This window comes from Anser cygnoides, chromosome Z (assembly GCF_040182565.1).
Source record: "Anser cygnoides isolate HZ-2024a breed goose chromosome Z, Taihu_goose_T2T_genome, whole genome shotgun sequence".
In the NCBI taxonomy this organism is placed as follows: Eukaryota; Metazoa; Chordata; class Aves; order Anseriformes; family Anatidae; genus Anser; species Anser cygnoides.
In genome coordinates this window covers 25,825,208-25,836,188 of record NC_089912.1, presented here as the reverse complement: position 1 = coordinate 25,836,188, position 10,981 = coordinate 25,825,208, and the positions used below count along the sequence as shown (strand labels likewise).

At 35.1% G+C, this 10,981-nt stretch overlaps 1 long non-coding RNA gene across 1 annotated transcript; it reads right to left on the bottom strand.

The window, feature by feature from the left end:
• Positions 1 to 533: 533 nt before the first annotated feature.
• LOC125180382 (uncharacterized) lies at positions 534 to 9,284 on the bottom strand. Its single transcript, XR_007158890.2, has 3 exons — positions 7,366 to 9,284; positions 2,414 to 2,528; positions 534 to 1,248 (listed from the first exon to the last, which is right to left on the bottom strand). It is a non-coding gene; the product is annotated as an uncharacterized lncRNA (long non-coding RNA).
• Between the last annotated feature and the right edge of the window lie 1,697 nt (positions 9,285 to 10,981).

Sequence of the window (10,981 nt, the reverse complement as noted above, 5' to 3'; positions counted from 1 at the left end):
ATTGCCTCAAGGTGACAGTTTCTGTCTTGAGAAGTATATCCATTTCAACTTGAACTCTTTACAAACAGCAAAGTGGATTGGAACTATAAACCAGCAGTTTCTCTGAATTTTATGTCAGGAAGTTTATGTTCATGGTAAGAACAGTAAAGAGCCTCATTTCCATCAAATACATGAGAGAGAGAAGAATTAGGTACTATACAACACACTACATATGTAAAATCAATAATGGGAATATACAATTTACAACCTATTCCTGACATTTCCTAACCCAAAGAAAACAGTAAAGTACAAATTTTCCATATAAGAGAATTGACCTTATATTTTGCTGTTTGCCACAAAAGTTTATTACAAATATTATCTTAATGAATTAATTATAATGTTTACATTACCCTTTAAGATGATACAAGAAATTATTAACTCTTCATTGGAATTCCATTCTATATACTTTAAAGTTGGAAAGAGTTTATTGCAATCATTACTTTAGACAAATGTCCTGTAAGACATATGTGGTTTTTGTTGTTGTTGTTGTTTTTTTAACTTAGGACATTCTGAACCATAAACGCAGCCATTCACAAGACTACAAATAATACGAAAATCATTGGTTGGATAGCTGACAAAAGAATATATTTCTCTGTCTAGCAGAAGCAGACGCACATGTTTAGCTTTGAATATATATCTTAATTCTAATTTTTTATTTCCTTCTGCTAATTTTCATTATTTATCTAGAATGAAGTGTGTTGCATTTTCTGTGTACATAATAATACAATCCAATACTGTATCCCACTCACTAAAAAGCTAGATTCATGTAAACTCTCGTTTTAAATTACCTCAGAAAGCAAAACTGTTGCTTCATGATCACAGTTCTCTAGTGAAAAAGAATTTCTTAACAGCTCTGTGATACAGCATCCCCGAAACTGGTTTTGTTCTCTTTTTATAATTTAGTTTCAAAGGTACAAACGGATGTCTGATACCTAATGCTGAAATCTTACTTGTATTTTGACTCAAAAAGAAGGCAAAACTCATGAGAACAAGAAGCATGCAGTTTATTAAAGTCAAAACATTAAGAAAAGTTACCTTCCAGCACCTCTGAAAAGTAAGTAAATAAGTGTTTGCTTTCAAAGTTGAATTCTAGCCTTTATAAGATGTGCTGTAGAAAATCACAGAGTTGGATCATCCAGACAAACAGTATAGAATGGGTACAGCTTGAGAAACAGCCATGAAAAATGTTCTGCATGCCCAAATTCTGTTCTAGGAAGAGAGAGAGATTGTTATTTTGAGAACTTGGACTTTGGTGAAAGTATATAAACATGAAGAAAACATCTTGAATAACATCACAGAATACAGGTGGTTAGGTCTTTAAGGTGTAGGGTGGTTACTAAACAATATAACGGTAATATAGATATAAATTTAAAGAAACAATGGGAACTAATCTACGATAGTTTAACCTACAATAAGAATTTAATAAAAATGATGAAAATGGCATATCAAAACAGATTACTGATCATAGTTCTGCTGTTTAGTAGCCATCCGCAAGCTTACATTGAATGCTTACATGGCTCAACCTGCTATGTAACACCACTCAAACATTTAAATGAAAAAAGAAAAAAACACCCTCACTTTTGGTAAAGCAGCTAGATCTCTCAGAATTCTGAGATCAAAGAACTAAAAGTCCAAATGAATTGACTATACTATTCAGCAATGTTCAATCAAACTAAACAGCAAAACAAAAAAACCTCTGAAGACCTCCATCTTCCAAAGTAAAATAGAAAACCCACATACTACAAGATCTATATAAGTCACAGGTAGGATACTGCAAGCAGTGCCTACAGCCAAGCAGAATGACAAACGTTTTATCATCTGTAACTTTTAACTCCTAGCATCAAGCCTTCCCTGGACTTTAGTCTTATGTGGATGATTTACAGGGATTATTTAGTCAGTCTAACAGTAGTGTAAGAAAATGTTGATTTAACACAGAAAGAACATTATCTAGAGGCATTAGCAAGGAAAGCCCGAATATGACCTTACCCATTTTACTTCCATATACACTCATTTGAAACACAAATTATTTGATTATCTTTATTATCTCATAATGAAACATAACTACTTATAAGTTTACTAGACACTGCCAACTTTTTATGGATAACCTTTGTCCCAAGATTTTTTCACATTTAGAAAACCCCTATGGCAGAAATTGAAGTCTTGGAGTTAATTTCTAGGAAATACTAGAAAAATGCACTTTAAAGATGTGCACTTATATTTTCAGTCAAATTGTGTATTGCTGCTGACTTAAACAAATGTAGAGATAACAAAGCAACAGATGAAGGTAATTGGTTAAAGTAATATATCTCAAAAGACAAATAGCAAACACTGCATTGCTTATTCTATTTCAGAGAGGATTTGTCTTGAAAATCACCTTCTTTTTTCCTTAGTCAGGTTGCTGGTGCAGCTGGAAACTCAGATGAAAAATTAGCTAACAAACAGTCCCCGAGACACATTTGTTCAAAACCTGCTTCATCTTCAATGGACACCTGAGGAGAAACTAGTTAAAAGCTTGACAGATTCAACACATGGCAAAGCATCTTTTGTTGGCAGTGCTTTAAATTGCTATGAGGGAAGGTGTATCAGTGAATCAGAGGTCAACAGAGGGGGAAAAAGAAAAGGCGCTATTAGCTCCATGTTGGGGAAAAAAAAAAAAAAGTGTCAGAGAATTCTCAAGTTTAGAAAACCATTAAATTTGTAAAATTTGTTCAAAAAGAAAAAAAAAAGAGCAAATCTTAAGTAGAAACATAAATACTCTAAAAGTGATTTTCTGTGTAGTTATAGTTTCACATTAGATAAAAGAACAGGATCTCCAGGTCATTCTCTCTGACCTTCAGAAGGGTCAAATTTGGAACAGCATTCCAGAACAGTTATCCAACAAATGCATGAGGGTAAATAAGCCTATTTCTAAGATACAGTTTGATAAGCTGATGAACAGGGTTATATGATGTGCATGGATGTGATAGCAAAAGTCTGTACTTGATGACCCAGAGAGTACTTTTCAGTCCTGTTTCCTATGTCCCACCGATTTATATCAATGCAAGAAACATCCAGGTCTTCACAAATAGAGTGGACAGAATTTAACAAAATATTGACCAAAGAACATAAGCCTTCACAAGGCCATCAGAACTGAGAAGGAATCAAGTGTGATTGGACCACTGCAATTCTGGTATTCTGAAAGCTAATTCAGATTGTTCTGTGTGAAGAACCCATCTCCACATTCTGGTTCAATAACTCCCTTCCTATGGTTAAAGATACTCACTGAGTTCATTATCAGTCAGTTTCCTTTCTCTGTAGGTAGAAAGCAATGGGAAAATCTGCATAGGCAGGTAAAACTGAATAGAAACGTAAAGGAACTATTTACCCTACTTTAACTGGTCTCACAATGAATTTACCTATGCAGTTGGGGTGTGGGGTGGAGACTTACTTAATTTTCATTACAATCTGAAATTATTGCTTTTCTTACTGTACTGCAGCAAGTCCACAAACTTGCTTGCATCTCTTTTTACTCACAAATGATATTCCCTTATGCCTACAGACAATCCAGCACGTTTTTGGTTCTCAAGAGTAAAAAACTCCAAAGTATGTTTTAAAGCTCTTTTCGAGAGACAGTTGGACTTATTCTCTTTTTAAGTTCTTTTTTATTTCCTTCTTGTCAAGGTTTTCCAACTTTCCTGTACATTGATGCACAAGAATCCAAGCATTTGGCCAGGTAAAAAAGCTGCAGGAAAAGTATGTGGGATTCTACAGCCACAGGCCAGGCATCCATATACACACAGTTACACAGCTGGTATGCCTTCAGTCCAGACAGAAAAACTTATGGACAGCAACCACACCATCGCCAAATGCCTTCAGTGAAAATTTTTTGAGCTTGGATTTCTTTCTAAGAGATCCAGGCCTGGCTGCAGTGCAGTAACATGGCACCTTTCTCTTCAAAAACAGTCCAAAGCCAGAGAGATATTGTGGAGCTATGCTGGGAATGTGTTACAGTCAATCTCTGTGTCAGAGAATTAGGAGGTGAGGTGTAAAATAGTAAGCCTCACAGTCACAGCATGGGAACTTTACAAGTTTTTCTTCTGGAAGGAAAAAAGATTAATGGTTATGAGTACCTTTCCTTTCTGGAGGCAAGTCTGAACAATAAAGCCTGTTTTCATATGTCCAACTCCAATCTCACACTAGAGAGAAAACCGTAACTAATATTTTCAGTGAGGCTATGAAGACTGTATGCCTGAACAAGACAGACTCCCTCTAAAAAGGCATGACACAGTAGGCATGAGGAAATATTGGCTCTGTTCCAGGTTCCACTTTTAACGCAGAGCACATTCAACTCATTTATAATAGCACCACATTAAATTGTCCTGTAAGAAGTCTGCAATGGGTATTTTAATACAAAAGCAGGTTTAGTAAAGGAACCTACAAGTCAAAAATATTTATTTGCCTCGCCTCATTAATCATAATGCAGTTTAGATGCTCTGATCATATGCATTCCTAATAAAAACAACATTAGCAATCAGGCAAACAATCCTATTGTTTTAATAAGTTTTGTAATAGTTACACTTTTTCAAATAAAATGGATGTGTGTTCAGTAAAAAAGGCCACTTTCTTTCCCCCATATGATCCTGTTAAGGACCTAAAATACTGCGACTTTATACCAATCTTCACAATCTTAAGTTATTAATAATTTCAAAGGACAAATATGTTAAATTCTTCTACATTAATCATGATGGAATTTCTATGCAATGATTCACCATATTTTTTTAATCCATTTACTATTACCAACTTTCTAACAAGCACAGATCATCTCACCTCTATAACATCTTACCTAAGGATCTTAATATTGTCAGCTAATTCTAAAAACATCATAATAATTTGGCAAAGGTTATTTATCACTTCACCTACCACCAAAATGCATTATCCTTTGACGTGTAATGTCATAGCTGACTAAAAGGGCTCAGTAGAATATTCTGTGTCTTTTTCTACTAGGGGATCAGCACTCTCTACTATCCAGTTATAGATTGTTCCAGACCTTCCAAAATCAGACATGAAACATCTTCAGAGAACACATAATTTTATGTAGATGGGGTCAAGAAACACATGTGGACCTCTACAGAAAACACAAATTTTAAAAAAGTAAAAATCTGGAATTAATATAGACTAACTACATTCAGCCAGATGTCCTTTTCATGTTAGCAAAAGGACTTAGCTGTAGCTAAGTTACTTTTACATTCTAGGACCCCATAGTGCAATTATCACACCAGTAATTTAACTGTTAAACCATCAACTTGCAAATGTTAGGTTAAATTGCTAGCACATGGCAATATCTGCAGGTTTACAAAAGACATGATAAGTCACATGCTTCTGGAAAGCACTTTAAAAAAAAAAAACACACTATACATACAGATGGCACAGCTAATTAATTAACTACACAAAGTACAGGAGCGCAACAGATGACTTTCTTGAACCATCCTGATTTGCACTGGGTAAAACCCTAGCACGTCTCGAGTAATATGGCTAAGAAGCCATCCTGTTTCTGTAAAAGAATATTAGAGCACTGGGGAAAGAACTGTATGCAAAATTATTCCCAACACACCGAAAAACTTGTCTCTTTTTGTTTAAGAACAGGTTATAACTCTTAGTGATCTTCAGGCACACTACGGCATCAATGTAGCCACAAAGCATTCACTAGACACTAAATGGTAGGTTCTTCAGGTCTCTGGTCTAGTTTACAACTACCTTCAGTTATGTCCCATGCCCATGCCTAGATTTGGCACAAAACTCCTGAAATATTTATTCTGTTATTACAAAGAGAAAAAAAAAAAAAAAAACTTCATTTGGGACAACGTCAATCCTTTGTGCTAATCTATATGTTCTGATTTCTAAAGGGCATAGTACATGGGAAACAGAACATGGCAAAATTTCACGACAGCTTTTTTCAGACTGCATTTTGAAGGGTTCTAATATAAAAGCCTCTTAATGGTGTTGATGGACTGCACAACTTTACAAAGTCGCACAGACCTTCCTTTCATTCTGTCTTCAGTCTCTTCCTTTCCTTAATTTTCTGATTTGGAGTTGTACAGAGAAATTGCACAGAATATTTTATATATATTAATGTATCCTACTGTATTTCATTTAGATACTGTAGCTACTGTGGTTTTTTTTTTCAGATTTGGAGAATTGTATGCTGTCTAGACCTCATACTGTTTAGCAATGCCAGATCATGGCTCCCTAGCAAGACAGTGGAGAGGTCACTAAAGCTTAATCAGTTCCATAATCACAGCGCAGTTCATTCTCTGAAAGAATTCTCCCCTCACCCTTTCAGTTCCAACAGCCACGTAACACAAAGTTCAGATGAATGACCTCTCTAGTTCACAGGTCTGACTCAGCTTTTGGGGCAGTATTCTAAAGCACCATTTGCATGTGAGACACTTATTTTCACTAAGATCCTGAAAAAACGTGTATAGGGTGATCATGAATCATCATGGCTGAACTAAGTGAAAGACAAACCATGTGAAGCAGGTGTGAGAAGAAAAGCAGGGGAAAAAAAAAAGGAGTAGAAGCATACAGGTGAAAGGCATGTTAATGCATTTGCTGTTCTCTCCCCTTTTTCCTAAATGATTTTCTCTGACAGCTGTTTTTTTCTGCTACTTTGTGTCTCCCAAAAGATTTTAATGCAAATCATGACATTACAAAAAATACAGAAAATCTGCAAAAGGACAACATCTGACTCTTTTCAGAAGGGACCAAGAAATATTTTTTCCTTCAACCATCCAAACAGGGAGTAAAGCGGAGAAGCAAAGAAATTTCTTGAATCTTCTTCAATCATTTTCCTAACATGCTGAAAATGTGCCTCCTGCTTTCATCTTCCCTGTCTCTACTCTTTCCCAATGATTGCTTTGTTCTCATGAAAAAATGATGCATATCATTAACAGTCTTTAATGGACTCACTATTGTTTTGATTTTTTTTTCTTTTAGCCCTCTCGTTTGTACCTGCAGCTGCTTACAAAGTATTTCAAACAACCCAAAACAAGTGGCCTGAATGATTCAAGATTATTGGTAAGGACACACAGAGCCTTTCAACTCCATAAAACAAATAAACATGCATCGTAAGATGATAGTGATGAAAGACATAACCAATTATGTTCTAAAGTTTTATGTGAAACAAATGTGGTGCACTCAGTGATCTGTTCCACATCAAGAAACCCACTACGTATGGCACTGGTTAACAGGAGCTTGCAGTCTCCAAAGAATGGCTGCAGAACCAATGCTTGATGAAATGAGTTGCTCTTTCAGCCCTAGAAGAGGTGCTTTAGCTCAAAATTTACATACCGCATACAGACATGTTAGGTACAGCAAGCCTTTACGCAGAGTAGAAGGGATGCAGACCAATTCCATCATTGCTCAACTCTTCTTTGGTGTTTAGAGATCCCTGTAAAGTTTAACAGTAGAGATATTCATAATACCAGATGGTCTGGAATTTAGCTAGATGGAGAATGGAGTGGGAGAAAATTCACTGAAATTATCAAACTGTATAATATCAATAACATATATTATTCTTAATAATATTATCTGCAGTTTAGAGTTGTTTGTTTCTTTGTTTAATTGTACTTCCTTTTCTTTACAAAAGGCACTGTCAGAAGGCAGCCCTGGTAGTTGGCATCAGCAAAGCAAAGATGCCAAGACACAGGGAGAAAGGGAACCTGCTGCTGGACAGAGCCAACAGATGGGAAGATACCAATACAACTTCTCTGTGCCCATCCCCTCCGGCCACAGGTCCCTAGCAATTATCCTCATTGACATTGTCATAGAAGAGAATGCACAGAGATTATTTCATTCTTAGTCTGGTTACTACTACCAGCAGTCACATTACTATGAAAACCTTTACGGCTGATGTCCCCAGACCTAGCATATTGGCCTCCAAAGAACAGCATACAAAAACTAATGTTACGTGATGCCATATATTTCACATAACCTGTAACAGGTTCTGGGCACGTATCTTGCTTTCACCGGAGACCCTTTGACTAGTTGAAAGACACAGAAAATAAAATACTAAACAGTGATCAGAATGCCTCACATTAACTGGTATAAAGACCCATAAAGTCTGTTAATATTTTGGATATATTCATTCCTAATCTCTTATTACATGTGTAATAAGAACCTAAAACTTAATTCAGCAGATGGAGGGCAACACCACATAACTTATACTTGTGCACCAGAGCAGGAATGAGGATCAAACACAACAGATCAGAATAAGCACACTCAACAAATCAAATTACTGGGTAATTTTAAAAATGTAAAGTATTTTATGGTCCATAATCCCATGCATCACCTGCTATTACATTTCCATTTTTCATTCTACCATATGTACCCTGCTGGTACACAACACCTACACTCCAGTACCCAGGGAAAGTGAGATCCTTATGGAAGCTTTATAGGTAAGTTCTGAACATTCAGTGATTAGTCATATTTCATGCAAACAGCCTACAAAATTCAGAGCACAAAAGGGAATAATACCTAAACTATCACAGTAAATTAAATTCTTCTTTACTTTAAGTACTCTTAAATAGTTTTAAGCCTATTTTGGATTTGCAAGAATAAACAGAATGACAACTTGTTTTTCAGAGGATTTGAGTAAAGAAAACTATCATTTAAATCCAACCTGAGTACAGTCAGCTGTAGAGTCAGATGCTTAGAGAAATGCTCTGGAAACCTCTGAATGCTCCTTGAAATGTTAAACATATAAGATTCCTCAGACACGTTTCTCTCTGCTCTTGTGAAGCATGCAAGTAGCAAAAAATTTTCCACTTTTGCTATTCATGTGCTACGTGTACCCTCTAGTGGCAATGTTTTTAAACATTCAAACCCTTTCTCATCTCTACAGCAAATGCAGGGCCCACAATAAGCAAAAGCTTTTATTAAATACATAGTTATCTATTTTATTAAGTATTTCAGCTCTGTTTTACTTCATATCATACAACAGCTGACCATACTTATAAGAGTTTTTAATTAAGGTATTAACACCTTATGCAGATAATTACAGTGCTGTTGTGCAGGTAGTGTGTGCTTCCATAATAACTCTTCTATAATCAAGGATACTCATGCCACCTCTACATGAACATGATACTTACATGATACTTACTTAACCATAATCAATAAAGTTCTTAATCACTTGAAATCTCAAAGCCCGATTCATTTGGTGAGGACACACTGCAATATCCCTTAGCTTAGCACAATTTTAACATGTTTTGCACAATACCACCAATGAATATGATTTTCTGATGCAACTAGAACACAAAGTAACAAAGTAATGAAAAGTAGGATGTCCAAAAGGGGGGGGGGGGGGGGGGGGGGAGGTATGCCTTAAATACTAGTTGTAAGCAAAAAATACTACTTATAAGCAAATTCAAGCAAATTCAAGATTCTAAATAAGAAAAAGACAACAAATTCAAATTACTGCTCCCAAGTACATGAAGGTATTCAGAGCAAATAGGTTGTTATCACAAATGAGAGAAAAAGGTGAAAGTCTTAAAGAGGGTTAAAGCATACCTACATACGCATGTAAAAGCTGGTCTTAGTGCTCCTGTCTCAGATAGATGCACATGGATGGTAGAATTCAAGTAAAACAGAGAGAAGATTATATCTGATTAACTTCTACTAAAGATTTTAAGTAGTTGTGCTGTTAATTTATACTAACATGACATAAAGGCCTAGTTTTAGAGTAGGTACATACTCAAAATCAAAAGCTGACAGACATATGCATACTTGGCATGTCCTGAGTGAAAAAAGATTTTACTGGGTGTCTTTTTCTTCGTGCTATTAGCAGATTCTCAGGCAATCCGACCATGAATTACATGCAATTGTTTTTGTAAATGTATTTCATTTAGCGACATGCTGCATTTGAACTGTTTCCAAAATAGAATTAATCCCATTCTTTGTTTTGAATAAATCTGTGTTCCCATAATAATTGATTGCAACATTATCTTTGTAATAGTTAAAATAGATTACCATTGAACCAATACTTATCAACTCAAGCATTTATATAGAATTTACAGAAAGGGGCCTTATCCTTGGTTGCTATAAGTATCATATTTTCCCAGAAGCCCATTTTAATTTATAAGTAGAATACACTACACTGAACAGTGTTAAACGAGAATGAAGCAAAACTTCAGTAATGAGGATAGGATTAATTGGTTTTGTAGCATATGGTTTTCAAGATTCTAGCAAATACCATGTGTATTAATACTATTAAAGGTACTGTTTTGGCATTACTACATAAAGACTTTATATATCTGAAAATTATGAGTCTTACTTGTATATATTATGATCCTAAAAGAGAGCTACAATCTCTCCTCTCTGCTGTGTGTTATGTTTAAACACAATTGGAGGGGGAAGGGGGGGGGGAATTTGCATATAAACTCTTGGGCTCATGAACAAAATTCTATGTAAGATATTATAAGATATAAGATTCTATATAATATTATATAATTCTATATAATTTTATATATATGTATGACTTTCTAGTATAGGCTTTCTAGTTCTAGTGCCTATAAAGTATTTGAATTTCTTCTTTTCTATATAACAATTTTTTTTTTCAGTGAACATTCAGTAATTATTGTTTATGCCTTTTTTTTTTTAACCAAACACCTCTCCTCAGTAAAAACATATCCTAAAGTCTCCTTGTAATCAATGCAAATACCTACATTAATTTTCTTTGTGCTTTTTAAACATAATTAGAGATTACCCAAATATTCTACTTAGGTACTACTAAATGGTACTTTAACTTGTTTTTATCTTTTGCCATTCTTGCAAATGCCTCCTCCATAGTAATGAGATTAAAGGATTTCCCTGACAAGTACTGTTTTGCGTCAGTTTTCAATTAAACAAACCATCTGAACTGCCATTTCAAAAACAAAATATTATTTAGCTTTTACAAAGATCAACTATT